Source organism: Rhinolophus sinicus, chromosome 2, assembly GCF_057876585.1.
Source record: "Rhinolophus sinicus isolate RSI-liver-muscle chromosome 2, RSI-T2T, whole genome shotgun sequence".
NCBI lineage: Eukaryota > Metazoa > Chordata > Mammalia > Chiroptera > Rhinolophidae > Rhinolophus > Rhinolophus sinicus.
Window position 1 is genome coordinate 177610406 of NC_142502.1, and position 23302 is coordinate 177633707.

General features: G+C 44.6%; 1 long non-coding RNA gene across 1 annotated transcript in view; it reads right to left on the bottom strand.

The window, feature by feature from the left end:
• Positions 1-15112: 15112 nt before the first annotated feature.
• Positions 15113-23302, bottom strand: part of LOC141571510 (uncharacterized) — a 104112-nt gene continuing 95922 nt past the window's right edge. Inside the window, exon 4 of the long non-coding RNA XR_012496264.2 lies at positions 15113-15495. This is a non-coding gene — a long non-coding RNA (uncharacterized LOC141571510). The remainder of the gene's footprint in view (positions 15496-23302) is intronic.

Below are 23302 nucleotides of genomic sequence, written 5' to 3' on the forward strand. Positions count from 1 at the left end.
CTGCAATCTGCCGTGCTAACTGCAATCCACGCTTGCTAGTTCAGCCACCATCTGCTGCTAGCGTAGCCAGGGCAGTTATAAGAGTAGCCAACGGCTCACTGGTTACAGCTGATGGTCATCTGATCACAGTTGATGGCCGTTTACTACCTGAGCCAGCACCTTTCCACATGAGGCCAAGAGCCTGGAAACTGCATTCCTGCCTCTGTCTCCAGAACAGCAAATCCAAAAAAGAAGGAATAGGGCTTGGTGTTTGGGTCCTAATGTAGAAACTTACTAGTTCACAGAGGGATGTACCCATTCTAGAAAGAAAATAAGGATTCTGAGAACTTAGGAGGATGACCCAGAGCCATTCGAAGCCACTAAGTCTAGTTCTGACCAAATTTAGCATCAGCAGCTGAGTTCTGTCCTCATGGGGACCCACTTTGTTGCTTTTCTTGGCCTTTCTATGCCCCTGCATTTCCCCTAGATGCTCCACATTCCATCGGTTAATTGGTTTGTTCCTTCTATGCTGTGCATAGCAGATATCACGTGACATGTGCATTACTCTCAACTCTCTTTCAAAGGGTATCAGTTCCTCCAATGACCGTAAGTGAGTCTCAGTTCCTGCATGTTTCACGGGGCCACTGGAAGGGCAGATGCGCCTATCAAAAAGGAAAACGTCTGCATCTTGGGCTGCAACCAAGCCACAACTTAATTTCCTCCTCTGGCTGTACTTCTTGAGAAGTAAATATGAAAAATGGGGATGGGGTGACTTTGTCTCAGATAAATAGGCCATACTCTGTAGCTGGACAAACAAGGTGCTTGGCTGGAAATAAGATGTTCTTTGGCTGGCATCTCCAAAACGTGATGGATTCTTCCCAGATGCTATTTAAAGCATGTAGTGAGCTTTCCCTGCCTCAATGCATTGCCTACAGCAGCCTTTACAAATCAGGCAGAGTGTAAACATAGCACCGACAATGTTGATACTAATAAAGCCAATGCTTTTCAAGTACATACTAGACAGCAGTCACTGAGAGAAGCATTTTGCCTGTGCTGTCTCATTTAATCCTCACTAACCTCTGAAGTTGGTATTATCCCCATTTTACAAATGAGAAAACTAAGGCTCAGTGAGGTTAAGCAAATGGCCCAAAGACACACAGCTAGTAGGAGATACAGCAGAGCTGTGAACCCAAGTCTAACTCCAAAGATATGCTCCTAATCGCTAGAGGCAATGCTTATGGACTCTCCATCCATCCCTCTGTTGGCCACCCCATGCCAAGAGGATCCTGTCTGCAGTTTGTCACCATGACAACAAGCATTTATTTTGGCCATAGTGATTCTAAGATTCTCAGCAAATCAGATTTCCTTTTTGTCCTTCTTCCAGAAAGTTTGAAGCTGTGTTCCACAGGTAGGGGCCTCTGGATGGCCAGGAAAACAGGGCAGCTTGAGTACCATGTTTCTGCCTCAACAGAATTCTCTCAGCTCTGGTACAAGAACAGGATGGGCATGGAGTGGGCTGAGAGGAGGTACAGTGTTTCCTCAAAAATAAGACGTAGCTGGACCATCAGCTCTAATGCATCTTTTGGAGCAAAAATTAATATAAGACCTGGTCTTATTTTAATATAATATAAGACCAGATATACTATAATATAATACCAAGTCTTATATTAATTTTCGCTCCAAAAGACACATTCGAGCTGATGGTCTGGCTAGGTCTTATTTTCAGGGAAACGTGCTATGTGGCTGGTTACTGCCTCACAAGGGGGAAGGGAAAACAGTATGAAAGTGAAAACGCAGACCACTGATGATATGCTACTTTCACATCCAAAAGCTACTTTTTCAGGAAAATCAGAAATTCTATATTGAACATAGCCCTCTGGTCAATACACCTGTTAGAATGGCTATCATCAACAAGGCAAGTAAGTGTTGGAGAGGCTGTGGAGAAAAAGGAACCCTCATACACTGTTGGTGGGAATGTAGATTTGTGCAGCCGCTATGGAAGGCAGTGTGGAGGTTCCTCAAAAACTCAAGAATAGAATTACCATATGACCCAGCAATCCCTCTCCTGGGTATCTACCCCAAAAATCTGAAAACACTGATCCATAAAGATATATGTACTCGAATGTTCATTGCAGCATTACTTACAGTGGCCAAGACAAGAAAAAACAAAAGTGTCCTTTGATAGATAATTGGATAAAGACGTAGTATATATACACAATGGAACACTACTCTGCCATAAGGAAAGATGAAATACTGCCATTTGCGACAAAATAGATGGACCTTGAGATTATTATGTTAAATGAAATAAATCAGACAGAAAAAGCTGAGAATCATATGATTTCACTCATACGTGGGATATAAAACTGAAAGCAACAAATGAACAAGACAAACAAAGAAACAAAAATTCATAGACACAGACAACAGTTTAGTGGTTACCAGAGGATAAGCGGGAAAGGGGAGTGGGAGAAGAGGGTAAAGGGGTCAAATAGGTGGTGATGGAAGCAGAACTGACTCTGGGTGGTGAGCATACCATGTGATAGATAGATGATGTAGTATAGAATTGTACATTTGAAACCTATATAATTTGTCACCCCAATAAATTTAATTTAAAAAAAAAAAGACCGTCAGCTGATTCCTCAACAGAAACTTTGCAGGCCAGAAGGGATTGGCAGGAAATAGTCAATGTGATGAAAAGCAAGGACCTACAACCAACACTACTCTACTCAGCAAGGCTATCATTTAAAATTGAAGGACAGATTAAAGAGCTTCCCAGACAAGAAAAAGAGCTAAAGGAGTTCCTCACCATCAAACCAGTATTACAAGGAATTTTAGAGGGACTTCTTTAAGATGAAAAAAAAAATTATGAATAATAAAATGGCAATAACTACATGTCTATCAACAATTACTTTCAATGTAAACGGATTAAATGCTCTAATCAAAAGACATAGGAGAGCTGATTGGATAAGAAAACAAGACCCTTACATATACTGCCTACAAGAGACTCACTTTAGATTGAAAGACACACACAGACAGAAAGTAAAGAGATGGAAAAAGAGATTTCATGAAAATGGAAATTTAAAAAAATACAAAAAATTGAAAAAGCTGGGGTAACAATACTTATACCAGACAAAATAGACTTTAAAACAAAGGCGATAAGAAGGGACAATGAAGGACCCAGTAATCCCACTTCAGGGTATTTATCCAAAGAAACCCAAAACCATACTTCAAGTAGGACATGTGCATCCATATGTGCATTGCAGCATTGTTTACATTGTGCATTGCAGCATTGTTTACATTGTGCGTTGCAGCATTGTTTACATTGTGTGTTGCAGCATTGTTTACATTGTGTGTTGCAGCATTGTTTACATTGTGTGTTGCAGCATTGTTTACATTGTGTGTTGCAGCATTGTTTACATTGTGTGTTGCAGCATTGTTTACATTGTGTGTTGCAGCATTGTTTACCAAGATGTGGAGGCAGCCTGGGTGTCCATCAATGGATGAATGGATAAAGAGGAGCTGGTACATATATACAATGGAATATTGCTCAGCCATGGAAGAGAATGGGTTCTTGCCATCTGTGGTAGCCTGGATGGACCTGGAGGGTATTGGGCTGAGTGGAGTGTCAGACAGAAAAAGATGCAATGTGATTTCACTTATAGGTGGAATCTAAGAACAAAATTAACAAACAAAACAGAAACAAATTCATAGCTACAGAAAATATTTTGATGGTTGTCAGATGGGAGGGGGTTTGGGGTGTGGGTAAAAGAAGGGGAAGGGATCAAGGAGTACAAATTGATTGTTACAAAGTAATTATGGGGATGTAGGGTATAGCACAAGGGATATAGTTAATAATATTGTATAATAACTATGTATAGTGTCAGATGGGTACTAGATTTATCAGGGTGATAGATGGGAGGCGGGTTGGGAGCAGGGTGGAAAAAGTGAAGGGATTAAGAAATACAAATTGGAAGTTACAAAGGTGGGTACTAGACTAGTCAGGGGTATCACTTCTTGAATTATATAAATGTCTAACCACTATGCTGTACACTGGAAATCAATGTAAAATAATACTAAATGTCAACTGTAATTGATAAATTTTCAAAAGGGGGGGAAAGTGAAGGGGAATAAAGAGGTCCAAATTTCCAGGTATAAAACAAATAAGTCATGGGGATGTAATGTACAGCACAGGGAATATAGTCAATAATATTGTGATAGCGTGGTACAGTCAGATGGTTGCTGGACTTGTCATGGTGATCACTGCTTTAGGTATATAAATGTTAAATAACTATGGTATATGCCTGAAACTAATATAATACAATACTGTATGTTAGCTATATTTTTAATAAAAATCTTTAAAAAAAATAATAACACACAGAAATTTGTTATGGATCTCAATTAATAATTCATTTTCACCCTCCAGATACATTCATTATGACCAGCAGGCATATCCAGCCACGGTTTCTTTCCAGCTTCCTCTGCATCCACAGAGCCCAAACCGGAGAGGAGATGGGGCTGGTATCTCTGCAGGTGCTTCTGAGCTGGCGGCCCATGAACTCCCAGGCCAGTGGAATGGCTGCCACCTGTTCTGCCCTCGTTATTATTGCCTGAATCGAATGCCTTTTCCATGGGACAAGCAGCTTCTCATTGTGGAGTTTAGGTGGGAGAAGGGGGGTATCTTTTTTCTTCCAGGATATCAGTTCAGGCCTGAACATGTTTTCTGAGTTAAACTGGATTATTTGGGTAAAGGACAAAGTTCCCCCTGGACCATTTTTGGAAGGTCATAGGCTTTATCTTGCTTTCAAGTTTCCTTGGTCTTGGGGAATACAGGCTGTAGAGAACAATCCTTGTGACCTTTGACCCTGGGTATCCATCCTGGAAAGTTGCTGGGATTTGAAGCCCTAAGACTGTTCCCTCCTCTCCTTGGGCCCAGGGGCTCACATGCTCTCCTTTATAGTTGTAGACTTGGCCAGCTCTTTCCTCCAGTATGCTTCTTGGACTTCTTCCCTGTGGTTACCCTCTTGCCTCTGAATTGGCCTTGAAACCTGGGCTTTCCTAACTATGAGCTCAGCTTCCAGCCAAACGTCAGACGACCTCGATGAATGAAGCTCTTGTAGGGGCTCCCAAAGCAAACTGGCTCTATTTCAACAGCCTCTTAAGGATTTTGGGACCAGTTTCCTGGGACAAGATTGGAGGAAACCAAGAAGACTGTTTCTCTCTCCCATCCCAGTGAGTAATCATTGTGTCACCTTTTCTCCAAAGGGTCTTACCCTCTGCATCCCAAGGAGCCTGCCTGTCCCAGGTGTCCATCCTGGAGAACCTGCCCTTGTATGTCATACCTGCAACTTCTGCACCTTGGTGAGCTTGGCTGGCCTGTTCCAAGAGTGTCAAGCTCAGCAAACTCAAAATTGATTTTCTCACCATCCCCCAAATACTAGTCACCAAATCTAGCTAAGGTCCTGTTCTCTTCATACTCCCCATCTCAAGGGTTTGTCACCTTGGTGTCCTTCCACATGTCATGAATCAAATACAACGTCTGGGTATCCCTCTCACTCATTCAACATACACTTGAGGTGTCTCTTGCACCTGCCTTTGCTGAAGTAACCCTACTGCTTATGCCAGTCTCACCTTTCATCAAGCCTAGACTTTGGTCACTGCAGTTTCTCTGGATCTTAATCTCAAATCAGGGTTTCTCCTTTGGTACTATAGACATTTCAGGCTGGATAATTCTTCGTCGTCCTGTGCATTCTAGGAGATTTAGTAGCATCCCTGGTCTCTAGCTACTTAATGGCAATAGCACCTTCCGTCTGGCAATGACAACCAAAAATATCTCCAGACATTGTCAAATCCCTGGGGAGTAAAATCACCTTAGCTGAGAACCACTGCTTTGGAGGGACCCAACCTCACCATCTCCCTGGACAAGGCTCAAGAGCTATAAAATGAACATCTTTATTTCCAACAGGACAGTGGGAGTCATTTCCAGGGCCTCCTCTGAATATTCTCTGGAGCACCTGCCACCAGGAACCTACTCAAATCCAAAGGCTGAGATGTCACATGTCAGCTTCCAGCCACCTGGGTCTTCTGGGGGAACAGGACTCACTTTTCTAGTCCCCCTCCTCAGTACCCTAACGTCCCAAATTTTCCAAGAAAGCTGAAATTCAAAACCCCTATCTTATTAACCCAGAAAACGTGACTTCCATACTCATGACACTCCAATCAGAAGCTGCTGCATAGCATATACTGCTGGTTAATCTCTCCTATTTGCAAGATGAGCTGTGTAGCTCCCTGCCCTACAGCCCCCACGCAGAGAGACAGGTTATAGAAGCTCATTCTATCTTATACTAAAGGGAGCTGCTAGGCCCATCTCTGCTGCTTCTATAGTTGCCGGAGGACAAGGGTAGGGGACAGATGGCAGACGTGCAGACAATGTGCCCTCCAGGTTTATTAGCCTTCTCAAGATGGGACAGCCCCAGAGTGAGGGCTCATGGCACTCATGGTAATGACAACCCTACTGAGGGTGGGGAGCGTGATGCAGGCAGTGGTGGGGGAGGTGGTGGCAGCAAGGACATGGATATATGGACACTGGGAGAAAGTAAGCATTCAGGAACTACCTGTGGACAGACCTCCTGATTTAAAGAGTACAAGAGTAGCTGCAGACAAACCATTTAGACGAGCTTTTGAGCTTGCTGGCTGTTGTTGGCATTGCCTGATTCCCAGGCACTTCCTGGATTAAATCAGGCTTGAAATAGGGAGTCCTCAGCCAAAGCAGCCCCTCCGGAGGAAACGTGAACCCTGACATACATTTTTTGGAGGAAATGTTAAAGTTTCTTTTACATCCTACTTGGAAAAATGAGAGTTCCAGGCTGCTCCAATTTTCTATCACAAGTGATGCTAGCATGAGCTTGGCTACCAGGGGTGGCATTGGAAGTGGGACCCTGAGGCGGGCTGGACAGGATCCATTTCCCTGTGTTCTCTGTGAGCGTCTTCCGAACTGAGTGTGATTGGGAAGTGTGGTTGGTTATCGGGGCAGAGCCATTTTGCGGACCGCAGCGCATGTCTCCACCGCTGCCCTACACATGTGACAGCAAGCCAGACACACTCACAGAGTTGGATGATGGCAGTGCTCTAACACAGGAACGTTTGTACCATTTCCCATTCTTGTTTCCAAACATCTGTCTCTGCTTACAGAGCAAGGGCTGGCTGTGGGCAGCAGGGAGACAAGGCGGGCATGGAAACCATTCCTTAAGCAGACCTGCTTCCACCAAGATTTCAGTTTCGAAATCCTCCTTGAGTTCAGTGTGGAGAACATTTGGTAGGAATGTTTTAAAGGATTCTGTTTTATAAATTGGCGATGTTCTTTTATCAGCTCAGAAGCCAACACTGTTTATCAGTGTACCTTTGCTAAAAATATGAAAAATGAAATTACACCTGTTCAGATGTCCACAATTCAACAGCCAAGAGCCATGGACAAGCTTGGAAAGGTTCTCTGAGCAGCCCTGCATAGTATGTGCGATATCCTCCGTGTCCTGGCCTCATCTGTTCTCACTCTACGCCAGAGCAATCCCAAACTCTGATATCTCGAAGCCCTGCAAATGTCTATTCTACATCTCCTCATCTTTGGTCTTGCTGCACCTGTTGAACTTCTAATAATCCTTCAAAACCCAGCTTTCATGGCACCTCCCTTTCTATTCACCTTCCCCCTTCTCTTCACTAATCTGACTTCCATAAAGGCATTTTTGTATTGCACTTTTCATACTACACTGTAATTATCTATTTAATGCATAGCTCTCCTGTACCAGACTTTATGTTGACTTAAACACTGAAGCTGCCAGCCCCCACCACAGACAAATGCAGGTGGATGTGTCTTCATTTGTGAAATCGGTGTGAGTCAATCAATGCTCTCAAGATTGCTAGTGAAGAATGCCACTCAAATTGGCATAAGTCAAAAGGAGATGGATTGGAAGGTAATGAAGGATCTCATGGTGTCAAAGGGCAGAAACATAGGTAGGCCTCAAAAAAGCCCAGCTAAGAAAGAGAAAGCCCCAGAAACCAAAACCCAGCTCTCTCTTTCTCTCCTCCCTCCTCCTTCCTTGGTCTCTTGCCCCATCTTCTCTCTGCATGTGCCAGGAGGCTCCAACGACAGAGTGACTAGTCCCTCATTAGGATGCCCTTATGCTAGAGTTACAGGTTCCCAGTGCATTAAGCCCTCTGTCAAAACCCAAATGTGAAGCAGGAATGCACCAGCCAGAGAAGACACTGACTCTTAAAGTCAAGGTTTTTCCAACTGAGAAGGTGATGGTAGCATCGCTGGGAGATCAGGTCCTGACACAAAGGGAAGGGGCTGGATAAGAACAAAAAGATGAGAACTGGTTTTTATTTATGCCTGGGCGGGAAAGCCCACCATTTCCTTGCCACCCATTTCAATCCTGACCTGCCTAAAAGGCCCTGTCAAATTCCCACTTTCTTCATCAAGAAAATATAAGTCCAGAAGAGAGAAGAGGACTTCCAACATTCACCACTGTTTAGTAGCTGAGCAGGGCTGCTCCCACCTGCCCCACTCTACTGCCAGAACTGCAGAGCAAGCCACCGATGGAGGCACACACTGCTGCGTGGTACCCCCTCCCAGGGGAACTGCATGTTAGCCCTGGGAAACATGACCTTGGGAGGTGATTTCTTCATGGCGGAACTTCAGACCTCACTGACAGACTTGAGGGAAAGATAGTTTGGGGGTTGGGTGAGTGGCTATAAAAGGCCTAGGAAAGCTTGTAGTGTGCTTTCTCAATACAGGGTCACTACACATAAGTGCATAGTCCATGGAGTCAGAGGAGGTCAGAATGGAATAACATGCGACCAGTTACTTATTTCATGTAGAACAGTGGTCCTCACCCTTTAGGCCTGGATTTTTATCATATCTCAGACTATTATAAGGGACCCATGAGACTGTTTGCACATTAAGCAATGCCTTCAGCTTTAATATGTCTTACTTCATATAAACTTTAACTACTTCTTTAATGCATATTGATGCTCCTATGATTAAAAGATACAAATTTATTTCAAAACTCTCTTAAATATGTAGTAGCTTTTAGTTATTACATAATTTTTCAAACACTAGACTGTGGAAGTCCATCAATTCTTGGTGGGAGGGAGAGGGGTTGAAACTTCTTGCAAGTTAAAAAAAAAAAGCATTCCTTATAATTCTCCAACACTGGGGTTCTTCTCAGATTTCCCTTTTACAATGATCTGATGAACTTCAAAGGGCTGAAAGCAAATCCTTAAAGCTAACAAAAGCACAGGGGACACCTGTGGTCAACTGCAAAAATTGCCACAATTCTTTGCAGCTCGTCCCATCAAGAGGTGGAATCTATGTCTTTGACTTGGTCATTTGGTTTGGATAACAGGACTCAGAAAACAGGACATTATGCAAGTTCCAAGCCTGGGCCTTAACTGTTTTACACACTTCCACAGGCTTTCCTGGGACCTTGTCACCACCACTAAGTAATAAAGTCTAGCTTTGCCTGCTAGAGGATGAGAGACCACATGGAACCAAGACAAGCCAGCCTAGTGCGCCATTTTAGACCCATCAGCCTCCAGCGAACCTGGAAGCTCACCAGAGATGAGACAGCCCAACCAAAACCACCCAAGCCTGGTCTACCCAGGCAATCCTAGCCCAATTGCTGACCCGCAGAATGGTGAGTCAAATAGTTGTGATTTAAGTCACTTCAAAAAAAAAAAAAAGTGTTTTTATACTTCAGCACCTGCTGAAAATCCACACCAAGCAAGAGTAGCAAACGGTCAGTGCTAAATAAAAAAGGCTGTGAATCCTTCAGAGTCATGTCAGTCTTTTGAGAGATAAGACAGTGACTAGCACGCTAATTGTAGCTTCATTTTACTTAGTGCTTCTATTTACCAAACTTTGTGCTGAAGATTTACCCACAAAAATCATATTTAATGCACATTTAATCCTCACAACAACAACGGAAATCGGCTCTAATTTGAATAAAGTCTGTTTTCTGGTTCCACTCTGGTGACAGGACTGTCTCCGCGTGATGTCCTTTTCAAAGGCACCTCCATGGAGTCATCAAAGTGATAGAAGAGCAGACTCAACCAGCGCTGTGGTCCCTTGGGGGAAGTACTGAGGTGGCAGCACCAGCCTAACACACAGAGAAGCTTTTCAAAGATCATCGTTCCCTATTCCCTTCTCTTATCATGTCTCACATGCTAAGATGCCCCCAAGTCCTTTTTCTCTCTCTCCCCTCATCCCTATCAGGCAAGAAAACTGCTCACAGCTGAGCTGCACAGGTTCCATCTCCCACTCCCCATCCGCCTTCTGACTCCATCCTTATACTTGAGCCAGTAGCACCCTGCCACCTACCACAGAAATCCTATAAGCCTCCATGTTTTCCCTTCACTCACACCCTTAATCTGAGTTATAAAGACCCCAGAACTATCAGGCAAGGATGGCAGATCTTCTTAGACAGCAAGGTGAGAGGAGGGAGGAGGTGTCTTATCATGGCAGAGACTAAGCTTTTGGTACTTGTTGGACCATCAGCCACAATTTACAGATCAGGCTCAGAAAGAATTAAATATCTTTTCCAAAGCAAACTAATAAAGGGATTTAAACCCAGGTCATTTGCAAATAAATGATAAATGTTACAAATAGCTGCTACCTACCCTAATGCTATCAGTCCAAGTGAAATGAGAATGTGCTTGTCCCCACACCTTTTCTTGAGCTGATACACAAAATCCTTTCCCAATTCTTGATCTTTCACCTCTGGGTTGTCTCAGGCACAGATACACATGTGCACACGTGTGCATACACACTCATCACAGTACACACTCATACCCCAAAACACATCCCCACAACCTTGCCTACGGTGTCGGTGAAACCTCAGGCTGCTTTGCCCCAGCAAAGAAGAGCCTGTTATGTGAGATGGCGTCTGACAATCCAGCACTTTTGCATTTATCTTCCTCTACTAATTTGCAAGGAAACAAATTCTTTTCACCAATGTAGGAACAGCCTTAGGTAATGACTGTGTTATAGGAAAAGGGCCAGCTGACCAATGCTCCGTTCCTGGGGCCAGTGTAAACAGGGCAGCTAGCTAGGACACGTCCTGTTTCCCTCTGGGAGAAGAGAAGGGAAGATGGGGTTTGCCTCCTGGAAGAAGCGGGGGGGGGGGTTAATAATAAATTGAACACTTTATTTATATATGTCACAGAGTAATATTTTTTAAACTATTAATTAAATTTTTTTCTCTTTTGCATTTCCCTATAGATGACCTATTCATTAACCAGCTAAGGTATATATCGGTTGGGTGGGATAGGGTGGGGGTGACTAATATTGTTATAGCAGGAATGCGTAGAGAAAGAGTTAATATTCAGCTCATATTATTGAAATACGATTTCACAGTAAGACAATAGGCCTGAAAGCGAGGCATTGACCAGAGAGAAAGGATGTTCTAAATCACTTTAGCTTCTATTCAACGTAGTGACAATCAATCAAGCAGACAGGCAGGCAGGCAAGCGGCGATATTTATTGAGCCTCTTCTCTGTACTCCTCCAAAAGAACTGTATTATCCTCAAGAAACTTCGAGAAAAGAGGCAGACAACAAATAGACAAACAAAAGTAAGATAATATTAGGCACTGGTAAGTGCTATAAAGAAGATAAAACTGGATAATGTGATGTGTGTTATGTGTGTTTTGCAGGGGTGAGCAGAGGGCCTGTTTTCCTGAGAGAGGTCAGGAAGGACTCATTGAGCAGGTAACTTTTAACCTGAGACCAGAGAGATGAGATAGCAACCAAGCGAAGATCTAGAGAACACTGTTCTAAGCAGGAGAACAGCAAGTACAAAGGCCATGAGACAGGAACAAGTTTAGAAAACAGGAGAAAGACAAAGGACCATTGCTGGTAAAGCACTGTGAGTGAGCAGAATGGAGAAATAGGAAATGGGAGAGCTTTGCAGAGAGCAGTTTCTATAGGTCCTTAAAGAATCGAGTAAATCATTTATATTTCCTTCTTATTGCATCAGAAAGCAATATTGTTTTAAGTATGGGAGTGACATGATCTAATTTATGCTTTCGAAACATCACTCTAGCTACAGGGTTTCTCAACCTTGGTACTACTGACATTTTCTCAACCTTGGTTCTACTGACAAAGACAATTCTTTGTTGTGGGTGGGAGCTGGCCTGTGTCTTGTAGAAGTTTTGGCAGCATCCCTGACTTCCATGCACTATATGCCAAAACACACCCCTCCCAGTAGTGACAACTAATAATGTTTTTGAACATTGCCAAATGTCCACTGGGGGGCAAAATCATCCACAGATGAGAACCTCTGCTCTATGGGGACACAAACAGAAGTAGGATTCCACGTTAGGAGGCTATAGCGCTGGTCCAAGTGAGAGAGATGGTAGCCTAGATGCTGCTGGTAACTGAAGATAATGAGAAGTGTTTTGGGTCCAAGATCTATTTTGAAGTTAGAGCCAATGGAATTTGCTGATGGATTGGATGTGGGTGTGAGAGAAAAAAGAGTCAAGGATGACTCTTAAATTTTTTGGCCTGGGCAACTGAGTCAATGGCAGTGCTGTTCACCAAGATACATATGGGGGGCAATGCAGCCAAATGGTCCTCATTTGACTACATTAATGTTGAGATTCTTTTTAGACATCCAAGTATAAAGATGAAGAAGGCAATTAGTTATGCAAATCTGAAAGTTTTTTTCGGGTTGCTTTCTTTCATTTTTTTTAACTAAAATTTATTGGGGTGACAATGATTAGTAAAATTACATAGGTTTCAAGTGTATCATTCACTAATACATCATCTTTATTTCACATGGTATGTTTTCAGTAGAAATCCAGGCAGGAGATAAGTATGAATTTGAGAGAGAACCATGCATCAATTGAAGAAATTCAGATTGTAGGGTTTTTTCTGCAGTGTAGACAGGCCGTGAGATTTGCTGAGGAGGAAAGTATGTAGGTGAAGAAAAGCTAGACGTTCACCCCTTCCAGTGAGAGGTTATGAGGAGAAGGGGGAACATGCAGAAGAAACGGGTGAGGTGGGAGGCTCCGATATGTTGGACAACTGGAGGGAAAGCCAGAAGGAAGAGTCTTTGGTCCTGTTTCTCAATTGGGATTCTGGGTTCATTTCATGTCAAAGTCTACTCTTCTACCAACATGGCAGCAACCACACCAAAGTAAACTTAGTCATAATATGGTCAGGCTCTGGTGAGGACTCTTCCTGGTTTGCAGGCAACCACCTTCTGCTATATCAGAGAGAGAGAGAGAGAGAGAGAGAGAGAGAGAGAGAGAGAGAGAGAGAGAGAGAGAGATTCTTCCTCTTCTTCTAAGGGCACTAATCCCATCGTGAGGCTCCACCCTCATGACCTCATCTGAACCTAATCACTTCCCAAGAGCCCCACCTCCAAATATCATTACATTGGGGATTAGATCTTCAATATATGAATTGGAGAAGACACAATCCATAACAGATGGTCTAGGAAGATGTGGTTAGCGAGGCCAGGCATCCAACCACCATTATGGATCCCGATGCTATCCCCACAGGCATGATGCTACTTCATGTAAGAAACAGCCTTTAATGCCTGTAAGAGTTGAGCTGTCACCAAGCCATCAGACAGAGCCAGGCCACAGGGAATTGCCCTCCACAGCTTTCCCCAGCAGCACTGACCCGGCTGGAGTAACTGGATGGGAGGTGGGAGTGTGGAGGTGAGGAGTATAAACAGCTAATACTCTGAACACTAGCTCTCTTAAGCTGCACCCTACAAAACATGGACTGCTGACTTGTTTTTTTATGTATGACTTTTTATTCTCATTTTACTGAGACACACTCTCTGCACATAAAATGAGACCAACTTGTAATTCCATGCCTACATTTCAATCTTGCAACGAATCAGAAGTCCAAGCACCTGATCCATGCCTTGGCTCTGACACTTGTTCTGGAACCTGGGCAGTGTTCTCTATCTCTCTGGATCTTCCTTTCCGGGCAATAGAGAGGTTAAGCCTTATCCTATCAGTCTTCCAGCTCTGTCCAGCTGGGCTTTGAAGAATGAACGCGGTGCCAGGGCAGGCTGCCCACCGCCTCCCTAACTGTAGACAGTAGAGGTGGCAACACAACCTGCCAACCTACTCCTGGTCCTTAATTCTTTGACCTTCAGGAAAGTTTGGGCCTCATTTCTCTCCTGGATGTCATTGTTAGTCCTGCAGAGCTGGCCGTAGGGAGTAGGAGTGCTGAGGCTTGAGAACATATCCCCCACCAGTCAGGAAAGTGCATCAGAAAGAAGGACCCTGTTTTCCTTCTCCGAGTTCCTGAATGCTTCCTTGAAGCCAAAGGGAATGACATCACAACAAAACAAAGTTGCCAAGACATACTCTACAAAAATGTCCTCACATGGTTACATTTTCTGCAAATTACAGCGTTTGGAGTATAAATCAGAGTAATTGTTTAAATCAGAGTGACTGTTGAAACAGATTTCCAGTGATCAAATCAAAAACGCAATCATTCTTGCGGTTCCTCTGGTGCTTGGAGCCCCACATACTTCTGAAACTGTCGGTTGTCAGTTACCCGGAGTGTTTACATTAACATGCTGCCCTAACAGAGAAAATATATATTTTAAGAAGAAAATGTGAATCCAGGGTTACAAGAATGTTTCTGAAACAGCTAAGTCATCTTGTTTCAAGTAAAACCAGATGTTTGCATCAAGAGAAAGCCAATCATTTCTTTTAATTATGCTCAATGGTCAGGCCACCAAGAATACCCACATGTGTACACATGAGCCGGTGGAAATCAAAGGCTTTGTGACAGAGAAAGCAATCAGCAAGTCCCAGACCACCAAATGGCATCCCCAGCACCAGCTCTGGGCACTTTTCAAGTTCCTTCTCTGAGAGAGCCAGGGTCCTGAGCAAAGCCAGGTTCAGAAGTAGATTCTCTAGTCAAGACTGAAGTTCCACAGAAAAGGCACCTCGACAATTAAGCTGTCTTCTCAAGTGCCCTCCCAAGACACTTGTCTATCACCAAGACAGGAAAGTGAGTCAAGGCAGAGCACATTCCTCTCGTCTTTATCCTGAAGGAGATGCAATGGGGGCTCATATGTCAGCTTACTTACCCATCGGGTAGAAGGGCCTGAGTGTACAGAAGACATACCTGTTAGTTGGGTCTCTGCTCAGATGCACTGTGAGGTATGATGGCCCTGGTAGAAGGTTCTCCAAGGGCCAAACAATGACATCCCTGACAGGTGGACAGAGAGGAAGGCTTTGGAACTATCAGCTTCCCTCTGAGGTCCAGGCTCGGTCTGAGAGAAGGTCCACTCTCCTGAGCAGACATCACTGCCTGCAGGGGGTCTTCATGGGTGGATCCACAGAGACTTGATCTAGAAAGGCCCCCACACCTGAAGAGAATGGTGATGCCCTCTAACACAGCACAGTACCTGCGCCTTCCCCCAGGTAGATGGTAGGTCCTGGATCTTTGTTCCAAATGATGCTCCAGAATCTGAGTCTTGCTCCTATGAGTACTGCAAAACATAATGTCCCCTTCAGATCTGTTCCCCAAACATCATTGTTCAGGTACCAGCCTCACAACTTTTACTATTATTAGTTTTCTTTAAATTAGCATGCTTTCTTTTCCCTTCCTTCCTTCCTTCCTTCCTTCCTTCCTTCCTTCCTTCCTTCCTTCCTTCCTTCCTTCCTTCCTTCCTTCCTTCTTTCTTTCTTTCTTTCTTTCTTTCTTTCTTTCTTTCTTTCTTTCTTTCACCATGTTTCCCCAAAAACATTGGTAGCCTGACCTAGCCAGACAGTCAGCTCTAACGCATCTTTAGGAGAAAAAATTAATATAAGAGCCAGTCTTATTTTACTATAATATAAAACCGGGTTAATATAATATAATATAATATAATATAATATAATATAATATAATATAATATAATATAATATAATCAGGGTCTTATATAATATTATATAAGACCGAGTATAATATAATATAATATAATATAATATAATATAATATAATATAATATAATATAATAATATAATATAATATAATATATACCAGGTCTTATATTAATTTTTGCTCCAAAAGACGCATTAGAGCTGATTGTAGAGCTAGGTCTTATTTTCAGGGAAACACAGTAGTTTTTGCTTAAACAGCTTCTCTAATCTTTTCTTAAAATATTCATGAAATCATAGGTAAGATGTATTAGTCGTATATCTTTTTAATATGTATTAACATTAATATGTGCCATTAGAATGAAGTATTTATCCAAGTCTTGGCTAAAATATTTTCACATGCTACCAGCAATGCTTGTCCATAGCTTTGGGAAATGCAGATCTAAATTTCTCTTTAGAATTCTAGTGTTTCTTCCAAACCTTTAATCAGATTCCTTCCAATGACATGGCAACAAATGACATGCAAAGCTGTCCCATGCCACTCCTTCTCCCTGGTTCCACGGGCACTGCAACCAACTTTCAGCATGTTGATTGGTGGTGGGAGGAAGTAAAGCCCTGCTTTATTCATCCCATTAGAAACAACCACCACTTCCCATCAAGAGAATAAGGGTGGGACATTTTCTGCAAGGTTCATTACGAGAGGATAGACCAAGAACTTAAACATGCATTTAATGTTTTCTCAAAGTCTTCATTTGTGCCCCCAAACTTCCATAGATATTTCCGTGTTTTCTTCAAAATGGTTCCAGTATGGGACGTTTTTAAAGGAAAGCTAATCCTGTATTATTATTAAACTAAGAACTGTGCTTTGAACTCAGCCCAGAAGTCAGACCCATGTCTATGGAGCAGGCATTTGCTAATCGCTTCTTGGCTGCGGTTGACTGGTAATGTCCTCAAAACCAAACCATCTTGGGAATTCCTGAAGTCAGAAGGGAAGTGAATTGTTTAAAAATAAAACACTCCTGTTTCAGGCCCCCATAAGATAGCGGTTTAATAATCTAAATGATTGTTTTTGAAAAGTGCTTTGACTTCATTTTGCCAAATGTTTACTTGGGTCTTTCAGCCTCATGGATTAAATACCCTGACTTGGCTCCAGGCCACCTGTCCTGTCATGTAACAGTGGGGTTCACACGTCCAATGCTTCACGCAGTTCTGCGACTTGCTAGCTCAGAAGAGTCACCTGAAGTGTCATCATTTCCACCCATTCATTCGTCCATTCGACCTTTTACTTAACAATTATTAAGCACCTATTGGATGCAACGATCCCAGCTTTTTACTCTGGTTGTGGTGAGTTGGGGGTGGGGGTGGGCAGTGAAGATGCAGTACTCCTGCCTACGACTGACCTTTTTCAAACCACAGACAATACTGGGAACATTCAATCCTCTTTTAATTTACTAAAAATAAATTTGAGAACAATGCAACAGGCTGTTTAAGTAAGAAATAGTTTTGAAAATCACTTTTCTTGCAAGAGGTGGAGTCAAAGACTGAAGGGAATTTAAGTAGAGCCTTAACTGGAGATGCAAATATGTGCTGATAACCGTCAAAAAGGGAAGAGATTGAGGGAAGTGGAGAGAAAAATAAGCTCTGTGTCCTAATCATCTGATCTCATTCTCAGCACCTTCAATAACTACAGTTCAGACCCAGAAGACGCACCCAGACACCTGGCATCCAGCCAAGTGCCCCAAAGCCGGCAGCTTTCATCACACCTTTGGCTACAAAGGGGAGCCTCTGGGAGGAAGCCTTGGCCCTTGGTCTCACTCCGCATTGCTAACATGTGGTAATGATGGCTTCGTGGAAGGAGAAGGCTGTGGCCAAAGGTCAAGAAGAAACATCACCATCTTGGGACTCAGGCCTCTCAGTTGCCACCCAGAAGTATTGACCTTCAACCTGGCACTGCCCCAGGCGGTGTCCCCACAATGAACACCCACACTCTGGAAAGCCAGCATCTGATGAGGCTGGAAAAGGCTGCTACCTTAATTCCACGGCCTGAAGCCTCCCGTAGCCAAATTTCACACAAATTTCACACACAATGAATATTGGGTAACTCTTTCTCTTTGAAAGAGTTACCCAATATTCATTGATAAATGGGTCTTTGAGTTGAAGGTCTCTACTGTACACTATCACATGAAAGTATTGATTCAGTCAGAGTATGTGAGCAGTGGCGGCCTTTGAGGAGACCTCACAACACACATGGGGGGGGTTCTATACCCTCCACCTGGGAGTGACACTCACCTTGTCCCTTTTCACAAAAAACAGAATCTGGACAGCCACTTGCCAATCAACAAACCCAAATTGGAAGTCAGTTACAGAGCTCACCACCAGAGGACAGCAGTGCACACAGACACAATGGAACTACCCATTTGAGAGAGGAAAAAACTGAGGTCTGAAAAGGGGTAGCAATGCACCCACGACTCACAGTTAGGTCTGGAAAGATCCAGGCTCAGAACCCTGGCCTCCCATCTCCCAACCGGTGCTCCTCCACTTGCCCCCAAGGTCTCAGGAAAGGAACTTTTTGTGTGGTTCATGCATCTGTATTTATAGTTGATGAGTTGCCTGGTCAGAGCTGCAGCATCTCCTTCCACGGGGCATCGGATGCCCCAGAGATTCCTGGGATGCTCTAATCTTGCTTACCTTGACCCCTGGAAGGAAACGCATTGCACATTGCAACCCCGTATAATATACTATATGTCATACACAAAAGTGAAACACATTTTCACAAAGTAGTACCCTTATTCCTGACATACACTTTGATAATTTCAAATGTACTTGATTGCATATCTTTTTTCTTTTTAATGCTGGCTGCGTCTCCATCCACTACATTGATTTCACAATCCACTAATTGGTTGTCAGGCCTGACTGGAAGAGCAGCCTGGAGAATGGCCATTGAAGGAACAGAGGATAGTCTAGTCTCACGTGCTGCTGTCCCAGTACTTCCCAGCTCCTGCCAGAGCTTAGTGGGCACTAAGGAAACAGCTTCTCCAGTCTAAAAGGGAGATCATGGTCTAGGGGAAGTACCAACGGAAACCTTAATTCACCATTCAGCTTCACTTTGTCTGTCATTCCTTCATTCATTCCCTCAGAAAACAGTCATCCCTGAGATTCAGTCCTGTCTTTATAGCCTGCCCTGTTAGGAGGGGCTTTCTGGCTTCAGATATCCCTGTTATCAGCTTTGCCCAGCAGCCTGTGGGTCTTAGAACCCATATAAGGTCCCCATTTTGAAACTCTGTGTGAAGGAAAAGATAGGAATAAAGGAGGACCATCTGAGGCCAGAAAGCAGAAGATGCTCACAGCCTAGGGTCTTACCAGGTGGAAGCTGCAAGGGGAAGTTTTGGACCAAAGACCAGAATCTCAGAGCCGGAGCCCACAGGCAGAGTCCCAGGATGCTCCCTCCTGCAGCCAACCGACCAGCTCCCAGACTCAGGTGGCAGCCCCCCACCCCCAACCCTGACACTCTTCCCAGTATTTCACTTGCTCAATTCCATCCTTTTGATCCCAGCATACTATTTTATGAAGATATTCAAAGGATGAGACACCTATCACTGAGCAACCCCCAGTGACCCTGAAGTCCCACTTGAACTCAGGGGCGGTTCCCAAATTTAGGTCTTTGATATGGGGGGGGGGGGGCTTCCTGGTGATGGCTCACAATGGGATGTAAAGCTTCCAGCTTCAATCCTGGTATTGACCTCTGATGGAGGAAAATGCATCACAATAAAGAAAATCCTCCAAACCCAGGGCCAGGGCTCAGCCCTGAAGATGGTGGCCCCGTCCCTTACTCCCATCACATCGCAGCTCAGCAACTGTGGCCCTAAAGAGAAAAATGACTCTGAAGTAGTTGAATCCATTCATTGGAAATGATATTTACTGGGTGTCTATGGGGTGCAAAGCAATGAACTTAGCTCCAAGGGAAGCTAAGTTCCAAGGGAAACCCAGCCAGCACATGAGTTAGACCCAGGTCCTGCCTTCAGGTTTTCCAGTCAGTGGAGGAGTTAAGCCAAGGCCTGGTAGAGCCTCCAACTCCCACTCTGCTCCCTCCCTGCACCCACTCTTCACTTACCATGTAATATTACATTTGTTGGCTCACCTGTCTGTTATTCAAACCTAACGTCATTTCTTTGTGAGCAGGTCAGAGGGAGTCTACGCTATTGGCCTTGAAAATGGAGGAAGGGGCCATGAGACAAGGAACGCAGGTGGCCTCTGGGAGGTAGAAAAGGAAGGGAATGGATTCACCCCTAGGGCCTCCGAACATAACACAGCCCTGCCGACACCTTAACTTTAGCCCACTGTCAAACTTCTACAGAACCGTAAGGTAATATTTTTGTGTTGTCTTAAACCACCAACTTGTGGTGATTTGTTACAACAGCAACAGGAAGCTGACACGGATTTTGGTCCTTTCCTTTGGCGCCTGTACTCTGTTGACATCTCTTCTATTTCAGAGCAAGAGGAGACCAGCCAGTGAGACGAACGTGACATTCTCTTGAAAGCCAAGTCCACAAGGAGGATTATGTAGTTTGTCTAGCAGGGAAGAAATTGGAAGCTGGTTGTTGGAGGGGCAGAAGGAAGTAGACTGCCCGAACGGAGTTAAATCCTGAGGCTGGAGGATGGAAGGGACCTGACCTACTCCACACATAGCCAGATACATGGAAAAGGAGCATCAGGGCCCAAGCCTGCCCTGGGAGTTCATGGCAGAGCAGGCCTGCAGCTGACACAGGAGCTGGCCACCCTCTGGTGAATGTCTGGTTCTGGGTCAGAAGCCACCACTGTGGCAACCGCTGCTCACTTCTGATGTCCCAAGCCCTCCCATGTTTGTCCTAGATTACAAAGCCCTGAGCTTCTGGCAGAGGAAGCCATGAAAAGTGACAGATACTATATGTCAACTATTTACAAGGGGTCCTTGTACTATATTTAATTGTGCTGTAGGAAAATAAAGTATCATGACCTTTCTTGTATACCAGACACATACTCTCCTCTGACCTTCATCACTCATGAAGCCCTGGGCCCAGGAATGACAGTGAGTATAGGGGTATGTGACAGTGAGTATATGACAGTATGTTCCTGTCATATCTAAGACTAGGAATGGCACTGCTCACACATGCCGCCCCCCCGCCCCTGCTTTTCTCCAAGCACAGGATGCATCATCAGGCCTTTCAAAGGACTCAGAGAATAAACAGTATGGAGGAAGGTGAAAAATTGAGCTCTGATGCTGAGCCAGCCACATTTACCTTCAGTCATCCTAGGGCTATGCTGTCTCCTGAGGTATAAATGGCCTCGGGGAGCCAGGGAGGCCCCTGTGGTCATCAGTCACCCGTCCTGACCAGCTTCTCCCAGAAGCTGGCCCACACTGCTGCTCTAGTGTCACTGCTGTCACTGGGAAACCCTGAGGCCCAGGTCCTGCTTCCTAAGGCACCCCACAGCCACCTCCTCTGAGTGCTGGCCACTTCCTTAGGATGCTGTCTCAGGGGGTACGTGGGCATCCACTGCTATTCCCACAACCCTAGATCTTCCTCCTGCCCCATCCAGTTTCCAGAAATTTCCCTCTGGACTTGAGGGCTGGGATGAGATTATTTCCCTCTTTCTTTATGTTTCCTCCAGAATGTCTCTGCCTCTCTTTGTCTCTCTTTTTCATCCCCCTTTCCTCTCCCTCTCTCTCCCTTTTCTTCTCCCTCTCTTTCTATCTTGATCTACCTATATCTCTCTGTCTCTCCTCCCTCCGTTTCTGTCTTCTCAACCCCTCCAGCCACTAACATAATCTTTTCAATGGTTTCAGACTTTTGGAAACAAAATTCAGGAAGGATAGTATCTTAGGGACAACGTCTGCTTTTAGCCACAAACCTCTCCCCAGGCAACAGAGCACATAGCCTGCTAACTGCTTAAAAAGGGGATGGAAAACGGAAAACACATAAATTAGTATGTTGATTTATGGGGATAAAAACAAGTTAATATGTTTAAAAGTTACCCTGACACAATAAAAATAATAGCTGCCATTTTTGCATCCATTTACTTAATAACCCACAGTGGAGTGCCCATTCTATGCCAGAATGGTCGGCTACTGGATCCCTGCTGTCACAGGCCGTTCTTCTAGGAGGAGCCAGAGAGCAAACTCATAAACAAAGAAACAAGGAAACAACAGGGTCTGCAGAGAATGCAGCCCTCAATGGCCCAGAGCTGGTGCATTAAACAAGGAGGGGGTGTGTCAGAGACAGCCCCTCTGACCTCTAAGCTGAGACCGCAAGGACAAGAAGCACACATAGGTCAGTGTTCACCTTTTCTAAGCCACATCCTGCTTAATTTCATTCTCACAGCCAAATCTACATGATTTCCTTCATGATTGCCACACAGAGTCTACATGTTTACCTTTTCCATGTGACAGATGAGGAAACTGAGGTTTGCAGAGATTAAGTGCCTTGCCTAAGATCACACAGCCAACCGCAGAAAAGCGAGGAGCAGACAGACATGTCTGTCTGGCTCTAAAGCCACAATCCCTTCCACTCTGCTAGTAGGGGCTCCAGTTGCATCCCTCTTGGAATTCTCCCAAATGTTCCAGACAGAAATTTCGTTCCCACCAGGTGTTGACATTTCAATCTTTCCTCCTTGGTCTCCTGGCAAGGGCAACCTATGAGGAGGTTTCCGTCCCCACAGCCATCCCTCACGGGAGAGGTTAAAGTTGTCCAAACGCCACCAGCGTCCTGCCCCCTCACCTCCTTCCTGCCACCTTCCCCTCGGGCTCCGACCCAGCTCCCTCTCTGCGGCCCTGTGCTGTGGGCTGGTGGGTGGTAGAGAACAAGGCCAGATGGGCTGAGTGGAGGCCGAAGTGATGGGCTGGTGGTATTCAAGCCTATTTTTATTCACACAAAAATCTGTTCTGTATTTTATTCAGCTTTGGGGCAAGAAGAGGTCAACTCTCTTCACCTCTGCTGTAAGATGAGAATACTGCAGGAAATGAAATGACAGGGAAGCCAGCCCAGAGGGAGGGATAAAGGGCAAATTACAGGGAAATTAAAAACCTGTGTTCAGATCAGAGTGGAGGGTGTCAAACCTCCCCTTTCACTGGGGCCCTTCTCCCCAGGGCTGTGGATGCCCCATGCTGCCACGCGTGACAAATCCCCACATGAGGGCCGGCGACATGGGCACTAGTGGCATGGCACACGTGCCAACCCGTTCCAGGCCTTCTGAGGGAGGTCCTGGCTTTGGCCTCCTGCACAATCACCTGTGCCTTCCGGCTCCAGTGGAGTTGCTGGAAGGAACTCCCCAGGGAGCAGGGCCCCACAGCCCCAGGGTGCTGACGTATGGCCTGTCTTCGTCCTCATCACAATTACTGAGTCCCCTCTGTGTACCAGTCACAGGTTCCTGTGCTTTCGAGTCAAACACACATGAAATTATTTG